At 34.8% G+C, this 25,540-nt stretch overlaps 1 long non-coding RNA gene across 1 annotated transcript in view; it reads right to left on the bottom strand.

The window, feature by feature from the left end:
* The window catches only part of LOC110260035 (uncharacterized), a 1,001,533-nt gene that overhangs the window by 611,104 nt on the left and 364,889 nt on the right, over positions 1 to 25,540 (bottom strand). Inside the window, exon 4 of the long non-coding RNA XR_014842312.1 lies at positions 23,351 to 23,466. This is a non-coding gene — a long non-coding RNA (uncharacterized LOC110260035). The remainder of the gene's footprint in view (positions 1 to 23,350; positions 23,467 to 25,540) is intronic.

Consider the following 25,540-nt stretch of genomic DNA (forward strand, 5'->3'; position numbering starts at 1 on the left):
CATAGGCTATCCATCTATCTTTTCCTTAGCAATAGCATTCTCTATTATCCATCACCATAGATCTTTGTATATGCTATCCTAACTTTTCTTCCCATAAAGGTAACTATATGCTCATTACTTTAGACATTTAAGAGCAGTCAACTGGCCTCTGCCATTGTAGGAGCCTAGAATCTACTACCATTGGCCTTGGCCTATAGAAAATAGGCACTACTGTGCTTCTCATTGGTATCAGTGCCCCTCACTAGAGCATTACATATTGCTGCAGTAAATGGGGTGTCTCCTGAGGCCATTTGCAGCCACACAGTCAGCTGCCAGGTTTTCCAGTCTTATATAGTGAGCCACCACACCATGCACGCTTCCCTCCATGGTTTGCCATGGCAGTTCCAGAATCTTTTTTCCAAGCTTCTATGAGTTTTCAAAGCAGCATATAAAAACTAGCTCCCAGGAGCTTTGCCAGGGTGTTAAATCCTATATCACAGAGGAATTTTACCATGTTGGCAAACTCACCCTTAATAGCTTTATATTCTGCCCTCCTTGACCCAGAAGTCTCAGGTATAGCATCTGCAAGTATAATTGCTATTGGTGCCTAAGTAACCTATGACATTTTCACTCAATCAGCATCAAATGAACACCTAGAGGTACGAGGACCATGCTAAACACAACTCTAATAAGTTAGTAAAGCGGTTACCAGAAAAAATTAATGTTGCTGTGTTTTGGATGCCCTCAAAAGATTATAAGTAGTTTGCTTTGTATTCAAAATTAATATTCAGTTTATTAGAGTTGTAAATTCAAAGCCCTATTTCTATGCTAAATCATTAAGTTTAGCACACAAATCTTATTTTTATATTTATAAACCTAGCAAATTTAAATACTTTCAAGGGACAGTGAATAAATTTTGGCTTCTTATACAAATTTTATTGTATAGCATTAAGTATTTCAATAACATTTATTAATTTAATCAAATGAGTTTCTTTTTTAGAGTACTTTAATTGCCTAATTTAGCAAACAAAACCTTATAAAACTAGTACTAAATAATTCTCATAAATTAAAACAGCTTTATATGTATCGTGAATATAAATTTATATCAGATATTTGAAAATAGCACATAAATTTAGATTGTAACAAATCATAAATCCACAATAATGATTTTTTACTCAATTTTACTTTAAATTATTGGACTTATAAAATTATCATATCAATATATATCAAATTCTCTTAAAATGTAAGTAGATGAAGTGATAAAGATCTATTGCATAACTTCCTAAGATTAAAAATTAATTCTAATATTTTAAGTTTTATTAATTCTAATATTTTTATTTTTGAATTAATAATTTTGTTCTTAATTCTAAGTATCCTGGAGTTGAAATATGTGTACCTACTAAGGAAGAAAATTATCTCAGTTAATTGAGGTTATAATATCTTGAACAGAAGACACAGAGCTCCAGAGAGATATGTTTCAAAGCTGGACAGACAGGCTGAGCTCTTTCCAATACCTCAAACATTTCACTACTTGAAAACAATTTATTCTTATTGCTTACACGACTATTTTTTATTTCATCTCTCACCCACATTGATCATTTTATTGAATTTCATATGGGGGGGTAGCTAAGATTATCTAAATCTCTTCCCGTTTAACCCTAAAGCCCTTTAAATTTAATGGAATCTTAGGTTATGTACATGTTTGTTAACGTTTCTTTCAATTTAAAGATCTTAAATGAGTCTTGGCAGTCTGCATTTGTCTGTGTCCTTAAGACCATGAAGCTCTTTTGTATATTTAAAATGATTCTCAATGACTTTTCATATTTCACATTAATTTTACTTGATTGTGGATAGAACTTATAAGGTCCTTCTATTGACAAATAATAAGGTAGCACTGTAAACTCAGAAAGCAATCATTTCTTCATCTGAAAATCCCACTGCTGCAAATGTGTCTAACAGTCCACCCATTCATTCATCCACTGAATTCACTGCTATGGAATACCTATGCGAGGAGGAAATCAAGTAACTGAGGACTGATTGCCTACTATTATGGAGAAATATATAAGAAAAGAAGCATTCCAAGTTCTCTCATCTATACGATGAGAACAATGAATATAAAACTCTTTGCACAAGGCTGAGGAATACAGTCAACCTTGAATAAATGGTAGCACAGGTACACCAGACCACTTAAGATAAAACTGAACTCTATTTGGAAGTGTTTCCCTGGGAAATCAGCATAAGGATCATCCTGTCTCTTTGTGAACTGTCAAGAATTTGACGAGGTTGTTTGTTCCTTATTTGTGACTGCGATGGACATAAGGCATTACAGATTCACTCTTAATGGTTTCTTAAATGACAGTGGAGCTTGGAGCATCACGGTATTCAGGTGTAGCCTGAATACATGTTTCTGCAATTTTGTAGAAACAAAAGGAAAGTATTAGTTAACAAGTATCTGTTAAGCATCCACTATGCATCCATTAGTCAGCATTGTTCTGCATGCTGAGAATATAGGAGTAAACAAAAGAGACAGACTAAATTCCTACTTTTATGAATCTTACATTCCAGCGGCTACATTCTCCAGATGACTAGGATAGAAGAGGGAGTCAAGAGGATTTTTTTTAAAGAATCCTTATAAAAACTGGGAAAGAAGTTTTTTGTTCCTGGTATGACTCACTTTATATGGGAGTCATCAGTAGCTATGTCTCCCTGTACTCCCTGGAGCATCCTATGTTGTTTCTTGGTTTGTTTCAGAAACCTCAATGAATTTCTATATGTTTTCCGCTGAAGGAAATTTATAAGACTTTATTTTGGGCCATTTTCCTTATTGTACCATGACAATCACAGAGCTAATACATGTGGAAAAAAAAAGTAATTATGCTGTATACCATGTTTACTATACAACAATGTGTGTTGAATTGCACATTATAACACAGCTCTATTTCAAAACTTTCTGGACTTAAAGGCATCTTGAACTGATTTCTTCAAATTTTATAGTTTCTCCTAAGATTTTTATGGGAATGATTAAACACATCTGATGACAAGTGATACATTATAAATTGTATAATTTATACAATTATTTAATGTTTTGGGGGATTTCTTCTAATAAATTAAGAGTGTCATAGTCTAGCATTGGACCAGAGCATTGGATTCTTTCACATATAGTCTTTACTCGATTCTGTTGATGGACAGTGTTGTTATAATCCTTATCAGCACAACAGCTGCCTTAGGTGACTGATCTCTAACTATTCTAGAATTTGCATCTATGTGTTTTCCTGGCAGGCTCATACAGCTTGTATATTATGGTTGTCATACATATTATATTTTCTTTCTTAATTTCTGTGATTGATAGCAATTCAGCTTCATTTCCTATTGCATTTTCTTACATTATTTTATTTTAATTTTCTGTGATAAAATTTAGGTTATACTCTCCTCTTAGATGATTAAATTTAAAATTTTACTCAGTGAAACTCTACTGTAAAGTTTCATTATGAACTCCACAGGCAAGGTTTTTCCTGACACATGGAGCTGAGAAATTTTCAAACTTGTAGTATTAACTGAACTATTACAACTCTGTAGTATAAGCAGGTAATTCAATCTGTGAATTTAAATCCTATAAGCGAATCAAATTGATTTCATCTCAGCAGAAAAAATTCATAAATGTTCATTGGCAGTATTATTTGAGATCATCAAAGACCAGAAATAAAACAAATGTCCATCAACAGGTAACTAGATTAAAAAAAAAATGTTGTATGTGCTGAGAATAAAACATTGTTTAACAGTGAAATGGAATGAACTACCGATACCACGAATGACTTGCAAAAACATTATGCTCAGTGAAAGAAGCAAGAGAAAAACAGAATGCATACTCAGCGATTCAATTTCAGTAAAATGCAAATTAATCTATAATGACACAAAGCAGGTGAGTGGTTACTTGGAGGAGGGGCTGACTGCAAAGGGACATGAGAGATTTTGAGGGGCAGTGAAGATGTTCTGTTCTGTAAGGAGGTAATGGTTTCACTGGTATCTATAACTGACATGATTCACCAAATTGTACATTTCAAATGAATAAATTTATTGCATACAAATTATTCCTCAATAAAACTGATAAGGGGAGTCATTTCTTGAGAGACTGAAAGAAAAAATGCATATAAATTAAAGATAATCTACTATAACATCAAAATCGTCTTCAACGTTAAATTCCCAAATTCATTAGTACTTCTTCAAAAGGAAGCAGAATGAAGAATTTAGCTCTTTATTCTAGAAGCCCCATTCAAATGGTTCTCTCTTTCACATCACACACATACACACACACACACAGACTTTAAATTTCAAATGCAAAGAACACTTATGTTATCCCTTTTACAATGTTAATTCAGGCTTTTAAACTGAGATAATTAGTTATGAGTTAATATGATGAGAAAAAGAAATTCTTGAGTGATGCATGCAGGCTCAGTCCCTGGTTTCTATGGTGCTTATGATACTAATTATGCTTTGGGCGGGGGGAGAGGAAGGGGAAATAGTCCTAAATTTCCTGCCAACAGCAAGCAACCCCTCCTTATCATCCAGAGTTGAAATGATCTTCATAGAATTTACCTCAGTAACCATATTGGATAGTGCAGTTAATATTAATCTTTTGAGTGGCAGCTTGTATTGCTTAGAAAACACAAAAATGAGTCACATGAAGAAATCAGAGGTTACTGTTGGGGCATAGATCTAAACCTGGATCACATCGGCAGAGCTCCAGGACAGATTCAGATCATCTCCTGGTTGCTTTCTCTAAGGGCAGAAACTGCACCTAGAAAAACTGTTCGATCTCTGAGGGAAGAAAGATTGTTCAGCAAGAGAAGAGTCACTTACACTGTAGCTAGAACCTTCCTACAGCTGACATGTACATGTTTATTGTTGTAACAAATGTCCTCCTCATTGAAATAATTAAGTACATTTTTTATTAATATGAGTTTGAATTGTCACTTTGCTTTTACAAACCCATAAAGGACAAAATAAACTTTCTGCCTGGAGTTCTTCAGGCCAGTATTCATCCCAGATACCTGCATGGCTTGTTCTCTCACCTCTTTAGGTCCATATTAAAATAAGACATTCTCGGCAAAACGTCTTTGACCACTTACTTAAAATTTAACCTTACCAAAAGTCATCCCCCACCACACACTCACATGCACACCCCCCCCCACTATGCCCCTTCTGTTTTATACTGCATCCCTTATTCCATCATGTGATCAACTTTGTATTCTATTCACTTACTTTTAATCTTCCCTCTTCTCCCTATTGATATCCACAATTTCACCTCCTCCCCCAATGTTCACTTCTATATTCTGAAGTCTAGAAGACTTCCTGGAACACAGTGGGTGCCAAGTAAGTATCGATGAATAAAAGAGTGAACAAATGAATATTTATGACACAGAGAGGAGATGACAGTTCCAATACACAGATTAGAGCCCAATTCACTAAGAGACTGGTAACATTAAGTAGGGGATCTTCATTATGTTTTGACAGGAAAACTTCCATGAGCCTCATAAACAGAGCACCTAGAATTCCAAATTCCAGTATTTTCCAAACTGTTCCAATTATTGTTCCATAAGATCTTAATATGCATTTGTTAGTAGAGTATCTATGGATATTTTAGAAACAGTTCTTGAAGAAGCATACAATATTTTATTGAGGACTCTGATAAATTGTAAAATAAAATTAATTTTTTTAAAAAACATCAACAAACTAGTTTAATTTTTTAATCCACTTTCCCAAATTTATTTGACAGTAATGTTCCCTTCAACTTTCAAACATCTGCTAATAACTCACTGAGCAGTAGTACTCAGTGAAGGATGATTAAGGTAATTTTAGTAAAAAAACTCTACTAGCCATTCAAGAATTCAGAAGATATAACACAAATACTGAATTCTGAAAAAGAATTGCTTAAGAATTAAATTTCACCCAACAAAAAGTGAATCATAATAATGAATCAAAAGGGAGGAAAAATACTACAGAGAAACAGTGTAATCTATGGATTTACATTTAAGGCTTAGTAATAAGATTATACAGTCTTAGGGTTAAATCCATATAATTGCTGATTTTTTTTTTTTGAAGTTTAGTGTGCAGTTTAAGAAAGGATTTTGAAATAGAATATACAATATAAAATAATGTTTTATAAATGGGAATTTAGAAAATAACAAAAGTTACACTTATGAATAGTGGATAGAGTCTTCATCAAATTTTGGGGAAATTTTAACATCAAAAACAAATCATGAAAAGATGAATAAGAAAGAAAATTCCAATAATTTGGGGCAGAGTAAAAAGAAATTGGAGAGAAGGATCAAGATGGCAGAGGAGTAAGACATCACACTCAGCTTCTTCCACAAACACACCAAGAAAACCCACCTACATGTAAAACAATTCACACAGAACATCTACTGGAAGCTAGAAGAAGAACTTAAACCTCCAAAAAGGGCAAGAAACCCGCAACATAACTGGGTAAAAGAAAAAAGAGAGGGAAAGGAAAGGAATCAGGACTGGACTAGCATTCCTGAGACAGCTGAGAAAGAGAAAAGGAACCCACACCCTGGGAAGCCACCCAACCAACAGGGAGATTAACTGAGACAGAGGGACCTCAGTGGTGCTGAGAAAAGCACAGCAGCTGGACTGAAGAGGGCAAAGCAGAGTGAGAGTTGCATAAAACACATGCACCACCATCTGTGGGGAGACACCAGAGCCCGAGATGCTAGAGTGGGGGCTGGGTACTGAGACTTATACTCTAGAGGTCAGTTCCAGGGAGCAGACTAGAATTGGTTGTATGGCGAGAGCACGAGGGCTAGAAAGCTGTGTGCCGTGGGGTGGGGAGCAAAACCCCACAGCCAAGGGAACCCAGGAGGAGGTCTGCAGACACAGCTCAGATCCCACATTGCTGTGGCTGCAACAGGCCAGCAGCCACAGCTCCAATTTGACCCCTAGCCTGGAAATTTCCATATGAACAAGGTGAATCCCTAAAAAGAAAAAAAAAAAAATTCCAAAACTGAATCAAGAAGAAATAAATCAACTGAACAAACCAATCACTAGAAATGAAATTGAATATATTTTAAACAAAAGTCCAGGATCAGATGGCTTCCCAGGTGAATTAGAGCAAAGATACTAAGAGGAACTTATACCCATCCTTCTTAAACTTTTACAAAAGGATGGAGAAAGAACACTCTCAAAGACATTCTATGAAGCCATCATCGCCCTAATACCAAAACCAGACAAAGATACTACCAAAAAAGAAAACAGGCAAATATCTTTGATGAACCCAGACACAAAAATTCTCAACAAAATTTTAGCCAACCAAATCCAGCAACATATAAAAAGATCATAACACACACAAAGTGGGATTCATCCCAGGTTCACAAGGATGGTTCAACATACACAAATCAATCAACATCATATACCACATTAACAAAAGAGAAGTCAAAAACCATATGATCATCTCAACAGATGAAGAAAGAGCATTTGACAAGGTCCAATGTCCATTCATGATCAAAACTCTTATCAAAATGGGTATAGAAGGAACATAACATCATAAAAGCCATTAATGACAAACTTACATCAAATATAATACTCAATGGATAAAAGTTGAAAGCCTCCCCACTAAAATCTGGAACAAGACAAGGATGCCCACTCTCACTACTTTTATTCAACATAGTATTGGAAGACCTAGCCACAGCACTCACACAAAGAAAAGAAATAAAAGGTATCCAAACTGGAAGAGAAGAGGTAAAATTGTCACTGCATGCAGATGACATGAAACTATATATAGAAAACCCTAAGGACCCAACACAAAAACTCCTCAAACTAATCAATGAATTCATCAAAGTAGCAAGATACAAGATTAACACTCAGAAATCACTCATATTTCTATATACTACCAATGAAATATTAGAAAATGAATACAAAAATAAAATACCTTTTAAAATCTCACCCAAAAAAATCAAATACCTAGGAATAAACCTGACCAAGGAGTTTAAAGACTTATATGCTGAGAACTATAAAACAGTAATCAAGGAAATTAAAGAGGATTCAAAGAAATGGAAAGACATTCCATTCCACTCAATTGGAAAAATTAATACCATAAAACTGGCCAGACTATCCAAAGCTATCTACAGATTCAAAGCAATCCATATCAAATTACCCAGGATATTTTACACAGAAATAGAACAAACAATCCAAAAATTTATACAGAACCCATAAAAGACCCAGAATAGCCAAAGCAATCCTCAAGAACAAAAACCAAGCAGGAGGCATAACTCTCCCAGACTTCAGGCAATATTACAAAGCCACAATCATCAAGACAGTGCGGTAATGGTACAAAAACAGACATACAGATCAACGGAACAATATAGAATCCAGAAATAAGCCCAGATACCTATGGTCAATTAATCTTGGACAAAAGAGGCAAGAATATAAAATGGGAAAAAAACCACTCTCTTCAGCAAGTGGTGCTGGGAAAACCAGACAGCTGCATGTAAATCAATGAAACTGGAACACACCCTCATACCATACACAAAAATAAACTCAAAATGGCTTAAAGACTTAAATATCAGTCAAGACACCAACAAACTCCTAGAAGAGAACATAGGCAAAACATTCTCTGACATCAACCTTACAAATGTTTTCTTAAGTCAATCTCCCAAGGAAACAGAAATAAAAGCAAAAATAAACAAATAGTACCTAATCTAACTGACAAGCTTTTGCACAGCAAAGCAAGCCATTAAAAAAATATATATAGAATGGGAGAAAATAGTTTCAAGCGATGCAACTGACAAGGGCTTAGTCTCTAAAACATACATACAACTTATACAACTCAACAGCAAAAAAACCAACAAGCCAATTGAAAAATGGGCAAAAGACCTGAATAGACATTTCTTCAAAGATATACAGATGGCCAAAAAGCACATGTAAAGATGCTCAACATCACTGATTATCAGAGAAATGCAAACCAAAGCTACTATAAGGTACCACCTCATACCAGTCATAATGGCCATCATTAATAAGTCCACAAATAACAAATGCTGGGTGAGGTGTGGAGAAAAGGGAACCCTCCTACATTGTTGGTGGGAATGTAAATTGGTATAACCATTATGGAAAACAGTATGGAGGTACCTCAGAAAACTAAATATAGAACTATCATATACCCAGAAATCCCATATATCTAGGCATCTATCTGGACAAAACTTGCCTTGAAAATGACACAGGCACCCATATGTTCATTGCAACACTATTCACAATGCCAAGACATAGAAACAACCTAAATGTCTATTGACAGATGATTGGATTAAGAAGAAGTGGTATATTCACACAATGGAATACTATTCATCCAGAAAAAAGAACAAAGTAATGTCATTTGCAGCAACATGGATGGAACCAGAGACTCTCATACTAAGTGAAGTAAGTCAGAAAGAGAAAGACAAATACCATATGATATCACTTGTATCTGGAATCTAATATATGGCAAAAATGATCATTTCCACAGAAAAGAAACCCATGGACTTGGTGAACAGACTTGTGGTTGCCAAGGGGGAAGGAGTGAGATGGTATGTGAATCTGGAGTTCATAGATGCAAATTACTGTATTTGAAATGTATAAGCAATGAGACCCTGCTTTATAGCAATGAGAACTATATCTAATCACTTGCGATGGAATATAACGGAGGATAATGTGAAAAAAAGAATGTGTGTATATATATGTGTGTGACTGGGTCACTTTGCTGTAGAGTGACAGCACACTGTAACCAATTATAATGGAAAAAAAAATCACTAAAAAGTGTTTTGAAGCATTATGCCATAGTTAGAAAATTAACTTTAAAAAGTCACAGGTATGTTGCCATTGTACTTAAACATTTTACATGAAAAAAGTCACAAAAAATCAATCTTTAAAATGTATTTACAACATTTATGACAAAGTATTGTCTTTTACTGAGAATTTTTATAATTTAATAACAATGAATAATGAATAAAATGCACCCTCAAATTCATGTTTTTTTTAAATAAACACAAAGCATTACAGTTTTGAAAATAGGCTTAGATTATTTTAATTAGTATCTATTAATATGTTAAATTAACAAGATTGATAATTCTTAGAGTTAGCAATTATTTGGGGAAATAGGGACTCTCAAATATATCATAGATAGGAGTGTCCTTCTCTCCCAACAAGTATAAGAATTAAAACTACTCTTTCGCCTCAACAACTCTACTTCTAGAAATTGATCCAAATGCAGAACTAGAAATATAGAAAACATGTCTATTCAATGGATTTTATTCTTTTTTAAAAATATTGAGAAATGACCTATTAATAGTTAAAATGTGGGAGGATTTGTAGCATTTTTAAAATATGAACTTTGGAATTAGAACTCAGCAATACTGAATTCTCAGATCTTGAGCAGTCTTAATTTCCTCATCTTAGTTTCTAACGTAATACACACACACACACACACACACGAAAACACTGATTCAAACAAATATCATACAGCTCTTCAAACAAATGGCATAAATCATGCCCTGACATGGAAAAATTTTATAATACACTGTTAAATGAAAAACAACCTGTTCTAGTTAACACATTAGATATGTGCCCAATTATATAACATATAGCATATCATGAAAAAATACATATTAAAGTACTATCAATGATTATCTCAGAAAATGATTATCTCAGGGAAGTAGCAGATTAGGAGAAAGGTTTAGGTAAACGAGGAGACTTTGGTTTTCTAAATCAAATATTCTATAGTCTTTAAATACTTTTCAACTAATGGGCACTGCTTTTATAAATCAGCCACAACAGAAATATCTCCAAAAAATATCAAGCCAAACAAGCCTATCTGGTGTATCTGCGTAACATTCTCTCACTCTACTCATAACACTCCCTTCATAAGCTTCCCCATGAAGACAGGGCAGTTTCAAAAAACTTTTAAAAGTCCACCCTATATTCAAAGTTAGGTATACCTGAGATTCATAGGCCCAATATATATATTTTATATATTTCTTTTTAAAAAAACTTCAAATAATTTATTTTTGACTCCTAAGTACTAATTTCTCAGTTAACTGATCCTATTATAGGATTAGAATAAGATTTAATAATGAACTCAGGGGATGCCATTTAAAAATCATTTTTAAACTCTTTAGGACTGGAAAGTGAAGTAAGACACTGAATTGCAACACAAAGAGCAATTTCATCTCAAAGTTAGAGGTTAATCACAGGATTACGATTTTTAATAATTATTATGTGATTTTGTCATTTGAACGAAAGGACTTAAATTCTATTTCCATTATTTGCTTAAACAATCTCTCACTGCAACAATTCACTGAAATTTAATTATAGACTGGATGGGGATTCTTCTGCCAGACCTGGAACACCGATGTAGACTCATCCAATGTTCATTTTAAACTAGAACACAACTCCAAGAGTATCTGGAGTAATGATGTAGGAACAAAGAACAGCAGATCACATGAAGAAAGAAACCTGGTGATTTTATTACTCTAGAAGGAATACTCTATGAAAACATTTTCTGGGGATAATACTCCAGCTAGGAAGGGAGAACTCATCATTCACTTAATAACATGAATTTTCTAGAAATAGACCAATATCTCTAGAGTTCATAAAATCAGAAACTTTTTTTTTTAGAAAAAAATCAGAATGCAGTGGAACCTTTCATATTGACTGGTTTATAGTAGACCATATTCAAAAGAAATGCTATATTGGCCACTCTTTGGCATATATCTGGACAAAACTCGCTGAAAAAGACACAGGCACCCATACGTTCATTGCAGCCCTATTCACAATAGCCAAGACATGGAAACAACATAAATGTCCATCAACAGATGCATGGATTAAGAAGATGTGGTGTATATCACAAAGGAATACTACTCAGCCATAAAAACAAACAAAATAATGCCATTTGCAACAACATGGATAGAACTAGAAACTCATACTAACTGAAGTAAGTCAGAAAGAGAAAGACAAATACCTTATAATATCACTTACATATGGAATGTAATATACAGCACAAATGAACCTTTACACAGAAAAGAAATTCATGGACTTGGAGAACAGACTTGTGGTTGCTAAGGGGGAAGGGGCGGGAGTGGGATGGACTGGGAATCTCAGATTAATAGATGAAAGCTATAGAATTTTGAGTAGATAAGCAATGAGATCCTGCTGTATAACACAGGGAACTATATCTAGTCCCTTATGATGGAACATGATGGAGGATAATGGGCGATAAGAATGTATAATATATATGTATGTGACTGGGTCACTTTGCTGTACAGCAGAAATTGACAAACACTGTAAATAAACTACAATTGAAAGAATAAAAATCACTTTAAAAAGAAGAAAAAATAAATGTACCATTAATATATATTTTGAATTTAAAAAGTGCTATTTCATATCTGAAGAGGTGACCTATTGTACTTTCCCAAATGAAATAAATAATCTGAAGCCATAAATTAAGACTCCATTTTTGGAACTCTTATAGTCCATTTTAGTAAGATTATATTAAAGTTACCTCTAAGCTTTCTTACTTTAAATAAATTTATATTTTCTAAGTACACCCTTCAAGAGACACGCAAACAGTTCATCAAAGTACTCTATATATTGGGAGTTCCCATCATGGCGTAGCGGAAACAAATCTGACTAGGAACCATGAGGTTGCAGGTTCCAGTCCCTGGCCTTGCTCAGGGGGTTTAGGATCCGGCGTTGCCATGAGCTGTGGTTTAAGTCACAGATGCAGCTCGGATCCCGTGTTGCTGTGGCTGTGGCATAGACTGGCACCTACAGCTCCAATTAGACCCCCAGCCTAGGAACCTCCATATGCCACAGGTGTGGCCCTAAAAAGCAAAAATAAATAAACAAATACTCTATATGTGAACCATCTGCAGGTAGTAGAAATATGTACCACATCCTTTAACCATGTACACCAGTAACTCTCCAGTGATAACTACCAGCATCCTTCAGGCTTATGCAAGTCTTCTTCAATACTTCCCTCTCTTCTTCAGTACTTCCTGTGGCTTGTTCTCATAACAGCAGCCAAAGGGATTCTTATAAAATTCAACTCCCATCATGGCACTCTCCTGCACAAAATCGTCCAGTAATCTTCACCCTCCCCTGCACTGTCTATCACAGAATTATCCAAAAACCACTATCAATCTCATGACCTGGTGAATCTAGCATTCTCTTCCCTTCCACATTTTGGAGGCAACGCCCTGCATCACGGTCCTCAAATACACCCTCACCTTCTATCCTCACATGGAAAAGTCTGTCTGCAGGTATCTCTACTGCTTCCTCCCTCTTTTCCTTTAGATCTCTGCTTAAATGTCACCTCAACAGACAGGTCTCTACTGAGACCCACTACCATTCACATCTCATTGTTATGTCTGATAGTATATTATGTATTTGTCTTACATATTATATAATATTTATTTATATACATTTGTTGTTACTCTCATTATTTCTCATCACAAGATGAAATATGGGTTTTAACTGTTTTCAATATCAGACACATAGTTGGTACCCAATAAATATTTGTTGAATAAATTAATGAAGATTTGATGAAATAACTCAATGTCATTTTATTTTCCCAGAATATATGACCTTAACACATGTAACATTCTCTACAAGCTATGAATGTAATATAACCAATCTATTCTTTTTTCTTTTCTATAATCTTAAACTATGAAGCTCAGTAAAAGCCATTTGAAGGTTTTGAGTATTATTATATGTAAGTTTAGTACTATTTTGAGTATAAAACCTAGATTGATTTTTCTTTCAGAATTTTACAGGTAATAGTCTATGTTCGTTTATATTAATAAGTCAGGAATCAGCCTAATTTTTTCTTTATTTTAGTGTAATCTCTCTAGTCTATCACTGAACTTATATTTTATCTTTAATTTTCTACAGTTTAACTCTGAAAGTCTCAAAAGTAGGTCAACTTATTCCTTTTATTTTATTTGGGTTTGAAAGTCTTCTTGAATCTCTAGTTTGATGTATTTTACCATTTTGAAAAAGATAGCCATCATCTATGTAAATATCTCCTCTGTTTCATTCCCTCATTTATTTCCTTCTAGAAACTTAATTACACTAAATTAAAATGTTACTCTATCCCTTTTTTCTCCAACCTTTTCTTCTGTATTTTTCATTTTTTTATCTGTTTTTCATCCTGAAGGTGTTCTTCCTACCTATATTTCACTAATTATATCTTCACTTGTCCTTAATCTACTTTTGAATATACTCAATTAAGATCTTAATTTTTAATATGATTTTAGCTCCCAAATATTTTGGTTTTCTCTTTCAGTTCTGCTAACTTTTTGGTTTTGTTTTGTTTTGTTTCTTTTTAGGGCCATACCCACGGCTTATGGAGGTTTGCAGGCTACAGGTTGAATTGGAGCTGCAGCTGCAGGCCTACACCACAGCCACAGCAACAGAGGATCTGGGCCACATTTGTGACCTATACCACAGTTCACAGCAATGCTGGATCCTTAACCCACTGAGTGAGGCCAGAGATTGAACCCGCATCCTCATGGATACTAGATGGATTCATTAATCACTGAGCCATGACAGGAACTCCTGCTCTGCTAACTTTAAAAAACAGTTTCCAGCTAACTACTGAAATTCCCTATATCTTGTTCTTTCTCTCCTTGAATAGAAAAGCATAATTATTTTAAACTATCTCAGAACTGCAATTATAATAGCTCAACCCCCTAAAAGTCTGTTTCTATTTTCTCTTGTTATGTCTAGTTTTCATTCATGATATCTCATAGCATTATGTGTATAGTTATGTTTTATTGCATGCTAAACACTGGATATGAAAAATTGCTTTTAGAAATAATCTGAGGCCTAGAATGAGGTTATATCTCTCCATAGAGAATATTTATTTGTTTTGCCAGGTTCTTGGGAACACTAGCAATCTGGAATAACCATAATTTAACTTCTGGTGTTAGATGATTTGGTTTTACGTTTCAGTTCCTATGAGGGCAATACTATTTATAATATACCCTTATTTCTAGGAATCAGAACTTGGGTAGCCAACATGAAATAGCATAAAGTTTATTATACCTTTTTCTACATTTGAGAGGTTCAAGACTTTAACTTAGTTTACCCCGAATCTCACAAAAATATCATTGATTAGCTTTTTTATCATTTATATTTGGATTGGAAAATGGCCCTGGGGGAAGAGGTTCCTAGAGTCCAGGCTCAAATAACTTGAGATTTGCATGTTCTCTCTGACTTTGGTCCAGGGCTTTTGTATCAGCTTTTTCAATTCTTCAAGCTAAAGGTTTTTTTGTTAACATATACTTACCTATTTACCCAGTCTTTACTGAAAATAAAATATGCTGATTTGAAATAAGTAAAAGTAGATATCAGAGCTCCAGAATAGTGGGATATGGTGACACCAAGGATCCAAGGTAGTGTACATATCAGTTCATAGGAGTTTAACCTGATGATTAGTAAAGACCAGTCCCTCAATGTTCCTCAGACAACACCCTGACACTCTGTAAATCCTCAGGGAAAAAGTTAGAGAATAATATAAAATTACCTGAGAAAAATCCACTGTAGAAATTAAACATATATAAAGAAAAAATAAAATTAGTCCTCTAGGGAACCATGAAACATATCTGGGCCCTAATCTATGCCTATTTAAAGCCAGATATAGCTAACCTCATGTAGGGGCTCAGGATTGGTCGATGGGGTTCATAAAAATGTTTAATGTCTCACTAGATGACATAAGAAATGGATAAGAAATTAGTATAAAATTAAGTATAAAATTAGAAACATGCATTAAGGAGTTTCCACTGTGCCTCAGCAGAAGCAAATCTGACTAGTATCCATGAAGATGCAGGTTTGATCCCTGGCCTTGCTCAGTGGGTTAAGGATCAGGTATTGCCATGAGCTGTTGTGTAGGTCACAGACGCTGCTCAGATCTGGCATTGCTGTGACTGTGGTATAGGCTGGCAGCTACAGCTCCAATTCAAACCCTAGTCTGGGAAGGGAACTTCAATATGTCACAGGTGTGGCCCTAGAAAGAAAGAAAGAAAGAAAGATGTTTTATGAATCTGTAATTTAATAAAGTTAGCATTAGTTACAAGTCCTAGTTATTTAATCCTCTGTATTTCAAGAATTGTGGGAGTTCCCATGGTGGTGCAGTGGTTAACAAATCCGACTAGGAACCATGAAGTTGTGGGTTCGATCCCTGCCCTTGCTCAGTGGGCTGAGGATCCGGCGTTGCCGTGAGCTGTGGTGTGGGTTGCAGACATGGCTCGGATGCCGTGTTGCTGTGGCTCTGGTGTAGGCCGGTGGCTACAGCTCTGATTGGACCCCTGGCCTGGGAACCTCCATATGCTGCAGGAGCAGCTCAAGAAAAGGCAAAAAGACCAAAAAAAAAAAAAAAAAAAAAGAATTGTGCTAAGCTCTTTCAGATACATTGCAGAGATACACATGTATACACTACCTGCCTGGATTCACATCCTAGCTCTGCTTCTTACAAGTTGTGTGACTTTGTGAATGCTACTTAATCTCTGGACACCTTAATTTCCCAGGCAAAACTGAAATAATGATAGCACCTACCTCAAAAGGTTTATATAACAACTGACTGAGTTCAATTATGTAAAGCTTGGAAAATATGAACTGGTAGGTAGAAAGTACTCAATAAATGTTAGCTACTATTATCTCCAAATTTAAGATAATTCTTCAACATTGGTTATTATTATTCCCATTTTTCAATGCAGTTGAATCAGTGATGGGAAGCAATATTCCAAAAGTTATAAGTGGCAGAGCCTAGAAATGAATTTGAGAGTATCAGGTTCCAAAATTTATAGCATCCATTTTGTGGCAATGACCTTTTTCATCTCACCATACAGCCTTATTTCCTACTTGACTGAGACAAAGACCATAACACTGAATATATTATATTCCTTCCCCTGACATCCAAATCTCTCTGTATAATTTTATCATTTCCCTTGTCTTTATTGCTTTGACTAAACTATGTCTTATTTTTGACTACTTTACTTCTCCATTGGATTCCTTCAACCCAGAAAGATACTTGCCCTTCCATTCTAAAACAATTAAACAGTAAAATATACATAAAAATAAACTCTTCCATTTACTCCTTCGTGAAACTTTCTTTCCTTATGTCCAGCTTTAAAAAAATTAATCTTATCCAGCACCAAAAGGCACCCATCTATCAGTAAATCCTACAATTTAGCTACTATTCAAGCAAAATTGCTATCTTAAGACTGAATTTCCAATCAGTTTTGTTCCTCTATCATCTACCTATGATCTTCCTCCTAATTTGATAGTTAACACTCCCCTCTGGACCAGTCCATTGTTTTCATTTTGTGTGGCTCTGAACTATCCAAGAGTCTTTCCTATATTAGTTATATTTAATTGGTAAACTTTTTGAAAATTTCTAATATTCCCTCATCTTCTAATTGATGGAATTTCTACTAATCCTCTTAACTAAGCATTTTTTCTCTCTGAATTTGTGGTCACAGTCATTCCTAAACCTTCATTATAAGTTACAGAGATGTCTTTAAAACCTTATCTTTAGACTGTCAGTTCTACCCAAATCCAGGCACATTTTCAACTGCTTAAAGAATTCTTTAATTTTGTATTCCTCCAATCCTCAACCTCAACATAACTTTCTTACTCTATAAACTATCATTGACAAGTGGAAGTAGAATCTTAGCTTTCTTATTCCAACAACACACATTCTTACTTGTTCAAACTTTTCTTTCATTTCTGTTCTTCTGTTGGAATTGAGACATATGCTGTCAGGAATTGGTGTAAGTATATCATCTATGTGAAAATACTTTAAATGCCATAAGGATATTAAATTGCTCTTTACTTATGTTTGTAAATCTGCCAATATTTAAGGTATACTTCCTCTTCCTGATACGGTATTAGCGTAGAAGAAAAGAGTCACTATATTATGCTATATTATGATTTTTCATGACTTTATAAAGTAACCCTCTATTTTCTATTCTAACAAGTGGTAACTTTCAAATATTTAACAAGAAGATCTCCGGAGGTGGAGTTTTTGTATTTATTATGTGATAGATAAACTTAAAGTACTGGAAATAACATATAAGGAAGAAAAAATACTGTTCCAAAGAGCTTAGATTATTTTGAGGATTGGGGGAGACAGATAACAAACAATAACAACAAAAATTTAAAAAACATAATAAAATTGGCTAAGTAGGAACTAAAGAGAGTTATGAAATAAGACAGTAATAGTGGTTCATATCTAACAGAATTCCTCTCTCTTCTATTTTCCAGGTCATAAAGGTTTTATTTAGTAAATACCCAAAGCCCTAACTCTCTTTGTATAATTATGGGAATGACTGATTTTTACTTGTTCTGTGAAGTTTGATGCCATTTTCAGAACTTTCAGAAATCAACTGACCATAATACAAAATGGTGGGGTTTAAGGGCATACATCAAATAAACAGGTCTATGTTTCCTCTCCCACCACCTCCCCCAGGAGGGAAAGGACATTTTCAGAGGCATATAATTATGGACCTTTAATACTGAAAGGAAATGAAAGGTGCTCAGGTGGGGAGGAAGTAATTTCTTTCATGGCTTGAGGGTGCTTTAGGTTTTCTTTGCCTTTTTAAATAATTATTTCTACAAATCTTTGCAGAAATATCTATTTTTCCATTGACATGTGTTAAGTTAGTAATAGAACTAAAATTTATTTTTGAGCAGTATTCAACAATTGTGTTGAAACAACTGCCAATTAGCTTCCACATAATATTACCACAAACAAATGATTACAGTCTTTAGTTTGTGATCTAATAACTATACACAAATAGTGAAATAGTTACTCATATAAATAATGAACATTCATAAACATATTACAAATTATAGTCATGGGTTATACTTATATTGTATTTCACAGGTATTTTCCATTATGATTTGAGGGATGTGAAACTATTCTATTTAGATAGTTAGATTTTGTACAGCTTTCCTTAGACTGACTTCAAGACCTAATTCAGATAACTGGCTTGGGAATGTAAGTACATGTATTATTATTTTCATTACCATATTATTCATTTATATAGCATCTCTCTTCCTCAAGGATCTCAAGGTAATTTATAAACATTAATTGCCAAATACCCATAGAGTTCCTTTGAGATATGTAAACACAAAGTTGGATTAATTAAAAATTATAATCAAATTCCCATCTTACACACATACCGCCCCCACTCACACACACACTATTTCTTTACTTATTTATAACTATAATCCCTTCTAGCCTGTGGAGATGTAACTGTTCAGAAGTGAGTGATAGGGAAACAAAGGCAGAAGCTGGCAGCAGGACTCATGAGAATCTGACTCTTCTGAAATGACTTATCTATGCAGGAAACTGAAAATGAGAGGATATAATGCTAAGTCTAAATAAATTTTGATTTTTTAACCAAGAAAAATTACAAAATAAAACAAAACCAGAAATGAGATGGTTATGAAGCTAAGTCCTTGAGAAGTTTCATTATACCAACATAATTCTAAATCCAAGTCTGCACTCAGTGATAGAAAGAAAATCCATTTAGGCCATTATTGAGGTTCCTTCTCCATTCTAGTATTGCCTTTGACTCTCAAAGACCCCTGTGATATTCAAAGGAAGGATCTCTAACATCTGATCTCTCCAGACTTCCCCTGGCTCCTCACTGATGACAGTGCACTGTGATCTAGTGACTTTCTTTTGTGCCACATGCCTAGCACATTGACTCTCTGATCACACTAAGTAGCCAGCCCATCTAAATTCTGGCCACCTCACCGGGGTACTGCTATAAAGAACAGCAACAGAGCCAAAAATTTATTTTTGGAAAAAAATAACAAATCTGATGAACTTCCAATGAGACTTGATCAATATAAAAAACATGAAGCCAAATAATACCAAGAATAAAAAAAGTCAATCAAGATCAAACATTAAAAGAAAGTATAATTAAATTTTTAAAAGCGTATAAAGTAAACAGCACTGTTGATAATTAAAATTTTAGATGGAAATTTAAAAATTCATATAAACTATAATTCATAAAATTAAAAAAAACAGAAAAAACCTATATATTATACATTTAACTATTAAAGATATTCTCAGTAATTTCAGGTACCTAAGTCAAGTGCTATCAGTACTAAATATGTAATTCTTTCCCCGGCATTATTTTCCCCTTCTGTAAAGAGGAGGTTCAAGTGCTATTATCATTTCACAAAGAAAATTCCAGCCCACTAAGGTTTCACCAGCAAATTCTGCCAAACTTGTATGGAAGAAATAACACCAGTGCTATATATCCTCTTTCAGAGAATAGAAAAAGTGGGTACACTCTTCAACTCCTTGTGGGGCCATCATAACCTTGATACCAAACCACAAAAAGAACCATACAAGAAAAGAAAAACACAGACCAAGTGCACTCATGAACGCATATGCAAAACATTCTAACCACAATATTAGCAAAACTATTTCAATAAGAAATGCAACATATCACAAAGCGGCATTTATTTCAGAAATGCAATGTTGATTTAACATTAGAAAATGATTGCACTCTGCCCTTTGAATAGTAACAAAGAAAAAGCATGTAATCATCTCAATAAATGTAGAAAAAAGTCTAATGAAATTTAATATAGATCTGTAATTTGAAAAGAAAATTCTGGAAAACCAAAAATAGGAGAGGTATTTCTTAATCTCCTATAGGATATTTACCAAAAACCTACAGCAAATACCTTATTTAATGAATTGTCATACTTTCTCTTTGAGATTAAGAATAAGAGAAGGATGCACTTGAATTTACTACTTTTTTTAAAAAAAGTTCAACACCAATGATAACACATGCAGACAGACAGATACACAGACATACACACACACATACATACATGCACACACAGAACAAAAGATGTAACAGTTGCCTTCAGGAAGGTAGAAAGTTAAGTAAATAAGGTTGGTCACGTTTATTCAAAACTGCATATTAATGGAACAACAGTAGTATAGTTTGATGTTTGGGATTATATCAATCACCACATTATAATGGATTTAGAGAATAACAGTAAAGCCATCCAGGAAACCTGAATTTCAGGCAAAGGGAATGGAGAGAAGGTAAGGGTGCCCCCCAAAATCTTAACTAAAAGAAGCCTAATTAAGCAATGAGATCCTGCTATGTAGCACTGGGAACTATGTCTAGTCACTTATAATGGAGCATGATAATGTGAGAAAAAAAGGAACGTATACATGTATGTGTAACTGGGTCACCATGCTGTGCAGTAGGAAAAAAAAATAATGTACTGGGGGAATTAAAAAAAAAGTGAGGGGGAAAAAAAAAAAAGCAGCAGCAGCCTAATGATGTAGATGAATTTCTCTGTGGCATGTGCCTTTGGCTAGACCTTTCACTAGCAGGCTGCTTTAATGAATTTTTAAGTGCCTGGTGCCTGATAGGAAGCCCAGTGAGAGAGGCCTTCTTTTTTTGTTTGTTTGGTTTTTTTTTTTTTTTTCTTTTTTCTATTTCTTTGGGCCGCTTCCGCGGCATATGGAGGTTCCCAGGCCAGGGGTCGAATCGGAGCTGTAGCCACCAGCCTATGCCAGAGCCACAGCAACGCGGGATCCAAGCTGCTTCTGCAACCTACACCACAGCTCATGGCAACGCCTGATCGTTAACCCACTGAGCAAGGGCAGGGACCGAACCCGCAACCTCATGGTTCCTAGTCGGATTCGTTAACCACTGCGCCACGACGGGAACTCTGAGAGAGGCCTTCTTAAGTGTCCTCATAAATGATTACTTTCCTTGGCCACCCAGACAGGACACAACATGCAACCCTGCAAGTGCAGCTCCCTCCCCAGTTGTAATCTTTTCTCCCTGGAGCTCTGAGAAAGTGCCTTCTGTAAGCCTCAGTTTCCTTATCTGTAAAATGGAGATTAAGTGTTCCTATCTCAGAGGCTTGTTGTAGGAGTAACAGCTGACATACATAAAACATTTAGAATATTGTTTGGCATGTAGCAGGTGAAATAGGTATTCGTTTTTACTCTCTTGATCATTAATGCCTACCACAAGGTGGATTTATTGTTTAGTTCCCAAACAACAACTATATCAGAATATAATCAGTATATTGGGTTATTTGATCTTAAATGGCAGGATAAGTAGAACATCTGTTGACCAATCCATGACAAGCTAAGCCAAGCAGAGGCTGGTCTTATAGTCTTGCTCTCCCATAGACGGACATCAAGCACCAAGCCTGAAACCCCTTCCTGCTGAATTCCCAGCTCATGCTTACCTATTTTAGATGAAGAGCTGCTCAGACAAAAGCTCTCTCCCTCTCCCACAAACTTACGCATCTACATAAGATTTTTTTAAATTTTTTTTAGTTATTTCCCCAATACATTTTTTTCCTACTGTACAGCATGGTGACCCAATCACACACACACACACACACACACACACACACACACACACACACATGTACATTCTTTTTTCTCCCTTAAGATTTGCAAGGTAAAAATTACAGACACAAGCTGTTTGTACCAAGAGAAGGAAATATCCCCACATACTCCTCCCAAAAGCCTTGAAGACACAGGTCTGCTTCTTCCTCCCATAGGATTGTCTTTACTAATTTTTATTAAAAATCTCCAGCTACAAGAGCTGCATTATAAAAATAGTTTTCCTTGGAGTTCCTGTAATGGCTCAGTGGTTAACGGATCTGACTAGGAACCATGAGGTTGCGGGTTCAATCCCTGGCCTAGCTCATTGGGTTAACAATCCGGCGTTGCTGTGAGCTGTGGTGTATGTCGCAGATGCAGCTCAGATCTGGTGTTGCTGTAGCTCTGGAGCAGGCTGGTGGCTACAGCTCCAATTCAACCCCTAGCCTGGGAACCTCCACATGCTGCGGTTGCGGCCCTAGGAAAGACAGAAAAACAAAAAAATAAATAAATAAATAAAAATAGTTTTCCTTAAGGAAAATTGAGGGGTACCTCTGCATTATGAGATAAGTCTTAAGGGATACATTCAGGCATGTTTTTCCCCGTAAACAAGAGAGAGTTTGCTCCAAAAGTACATTGAAGTGTCAACATTTTATAAAGCAAAAAGTGTTCTCAGCTTATAAATAACAATAATTTTTTTTTTAAAGTTTAATGACAGGTTTCAGACAGGACTGTAAAGTGAGAAAACGAGAAAGCTCAATAAATATTCTCCGGGATCTTTTTTGGATAGTTATATGATTCCATGTTTCAAATATTTCCCTCAAAAATATTAAAACATGAAAAATAAGCAGAAGGCCTGGATGTTTGTCTTCCTTTGGGCTTCTGCTTTTTTAGATTCTTATCAACTATAAATTCTTAAGGATATGGATAAGGAGTGATTACCTGGGGATGCCCCTGTGATAGCCGCTTATGCAGAAGGATCAGAAACCAGTCATTTGCGCTGCATTGATGGTCAGTGGGCTGCTCGTGTTGGGGGTGTCAGGCATCACCCTGAGGTTCTGGGGAAGAAGAAGGTGATGTTAGCTGAAAAGAGCATCTTGTAGTAAATGCCCAGGCTTGATGGTGCTAATGGAGAAAAGTGGTGGATTTCCAGGTGAATTAAGTTATTCACTGAGCTGTCAGGTTTTACCTATGTACTCACCAATCACTTCAGTAAGTTCTAGAGTAACTGAGGCAGAATGGTCCTATTGGTTCCTTGGCCCTAACATACTTTGAAGGGAACATAAGTCAACTTACATATGATTATGTGGGGTCCTAATTAAAATGCAGTGGTAGTGTGAATATGCTTTTCTCACTGTATTTCCTACAGTTTTTTTCAAGGTAAATCTGTCAAACCTCAGAAAAAAATATAACATAAAACTCATCTCATTAATGGAAAAAAAGAATTTACAAAAACAAAAAAAACTCACTTTCTTGCTCACACATTCTAGACTGATTCTAGGGTATATTTATTTCAAAATCCTTCCTTCTCTTTTTCTTTGCCTTTTTGTATCTTACTGTCACAGCATTCAGTATATATTAATTCATAGAACTATAAATACTTTTCCAGGTGCAAGACATTTAAAAAATAGTAATTATTCATATGTCACTAGTTTTGTAATGAAATTGCTGATACAAATATTCATATGAAGTACATCACATAAATTCTATAAAACAGAATAATAACATATATAATATACTACCCCATATGCCGCATATAATAGCTGATATGTATCTTGAAGGTTATAATTGGCTTAAGTTGGAGATAAAATCCAGTCAGTAGAAATGTATCTTAGAGGTACTGTCAAGCCTCATTTGGTAACAACAGTGATCTGTAACACTTAATGAAATATCATAACTTCTCAATTAAACTTTTATATAGAGGTTTACTAAAATTGTGCCAAATAGTTTTCAAATCTAGAGCTTAGTGAGGCATCAGAGAACGAGCTGTGTGCTGTTTTGAAGCATTCATGTGAACACTTCATTATTTTTCATCATTTAAAAATAACACTCTTTCCCAAATAATAAATATTGAGAGAAATGAATGTCTTATAATACACATATTTTTATTTTAAATGATTCATCCATCTCTGAAGAGCCAAAAGAAAATTAAACTTCGTCAAAAGTCCTATTCATGCTTTCCAAATCAGAATTAATAGGCTGTCATTTCACTTATGCCGTTCTTTCAATTCTATGATTATGGAATAGCAGTTTTCTGGTTTGTTTCTTCCAATGTGGACAGCTGATTGTATACTGCAGTTAGCTGATACTTGTCTGGAAGGAAAGTTATTACCAATGCATTGTTGAAATTTGTCATCCAGAATCCTTGCCAGTGACTCTTCTGATAATCAGAAAAGGTGCAAAAAATATACAGCATTCTTTTTTTCAGTGACAACTATAAAAGCAGCAAACACATTTCATAAGAGATTGATTAAATGCTTCAAACAATCCCTAGAGATGGAACTAATAGATTCCAGACTGTCATTATAAGACTATCCAGAAAAGGAAAGGGCAATTTTAGATAAAAGAAGTGTTTTTCATTTATTTCTATTATGTGTATGTTTATATGTATAACAAGCTAATGGCACTAGGAATTATCAACTTTGTAGACTTTCCATCTGCTGATTTCTCTATTTCACAATCTCACAGTTAATTTATTTAACTGCCTCCTCATTAGGAGCTCTTAGCAAATAATATCACCATTTAAGTGGGTAGGCTTTGTATGCCTGGCAAAAAAAAAACCTTCAATATCCATTCCTTATTATTTGATCTTTATACTTTTTGTTAAATTGGGCTGATATTATTTGATCAATAAAGAACCTAAAAGGCAAAGAAAAGTATATCATGTATCTCAAGAGTTCGCTGCTTTTTAAAAAGTTGTAACTAAATAGAAATTTCTTATTTCTAGTAGAATGATTTTTATACTCTACAATATGGGCACCCACAATATTTCTTCATGAATTATGCAAAACAAAAGATAAGAGCAGTTACCCATTTTGTAGCATTGATAAGTTCTAAATAACAGAGTATAATAATCAAATACATGCATTATTAATGATCCATAATAAAAATAAATACACAAAAATATAAACA

Source organism: Sus scrofa, chromosome 3 (assembly GCF_054392235.1).
Source record: "Sus scrofa isolate SSC_HxYL_T2T_F1_AM1 chromosome 3, Sscrofa_HxYL_maternal_Yorkshire_Landrace_v2.0, whole genome shotgun sequence".
NCBI lineage: Eukaryota > Metazoa > Chordata > Mammalia > Artiodactyla > Suidae > Sus > Sus scrofa.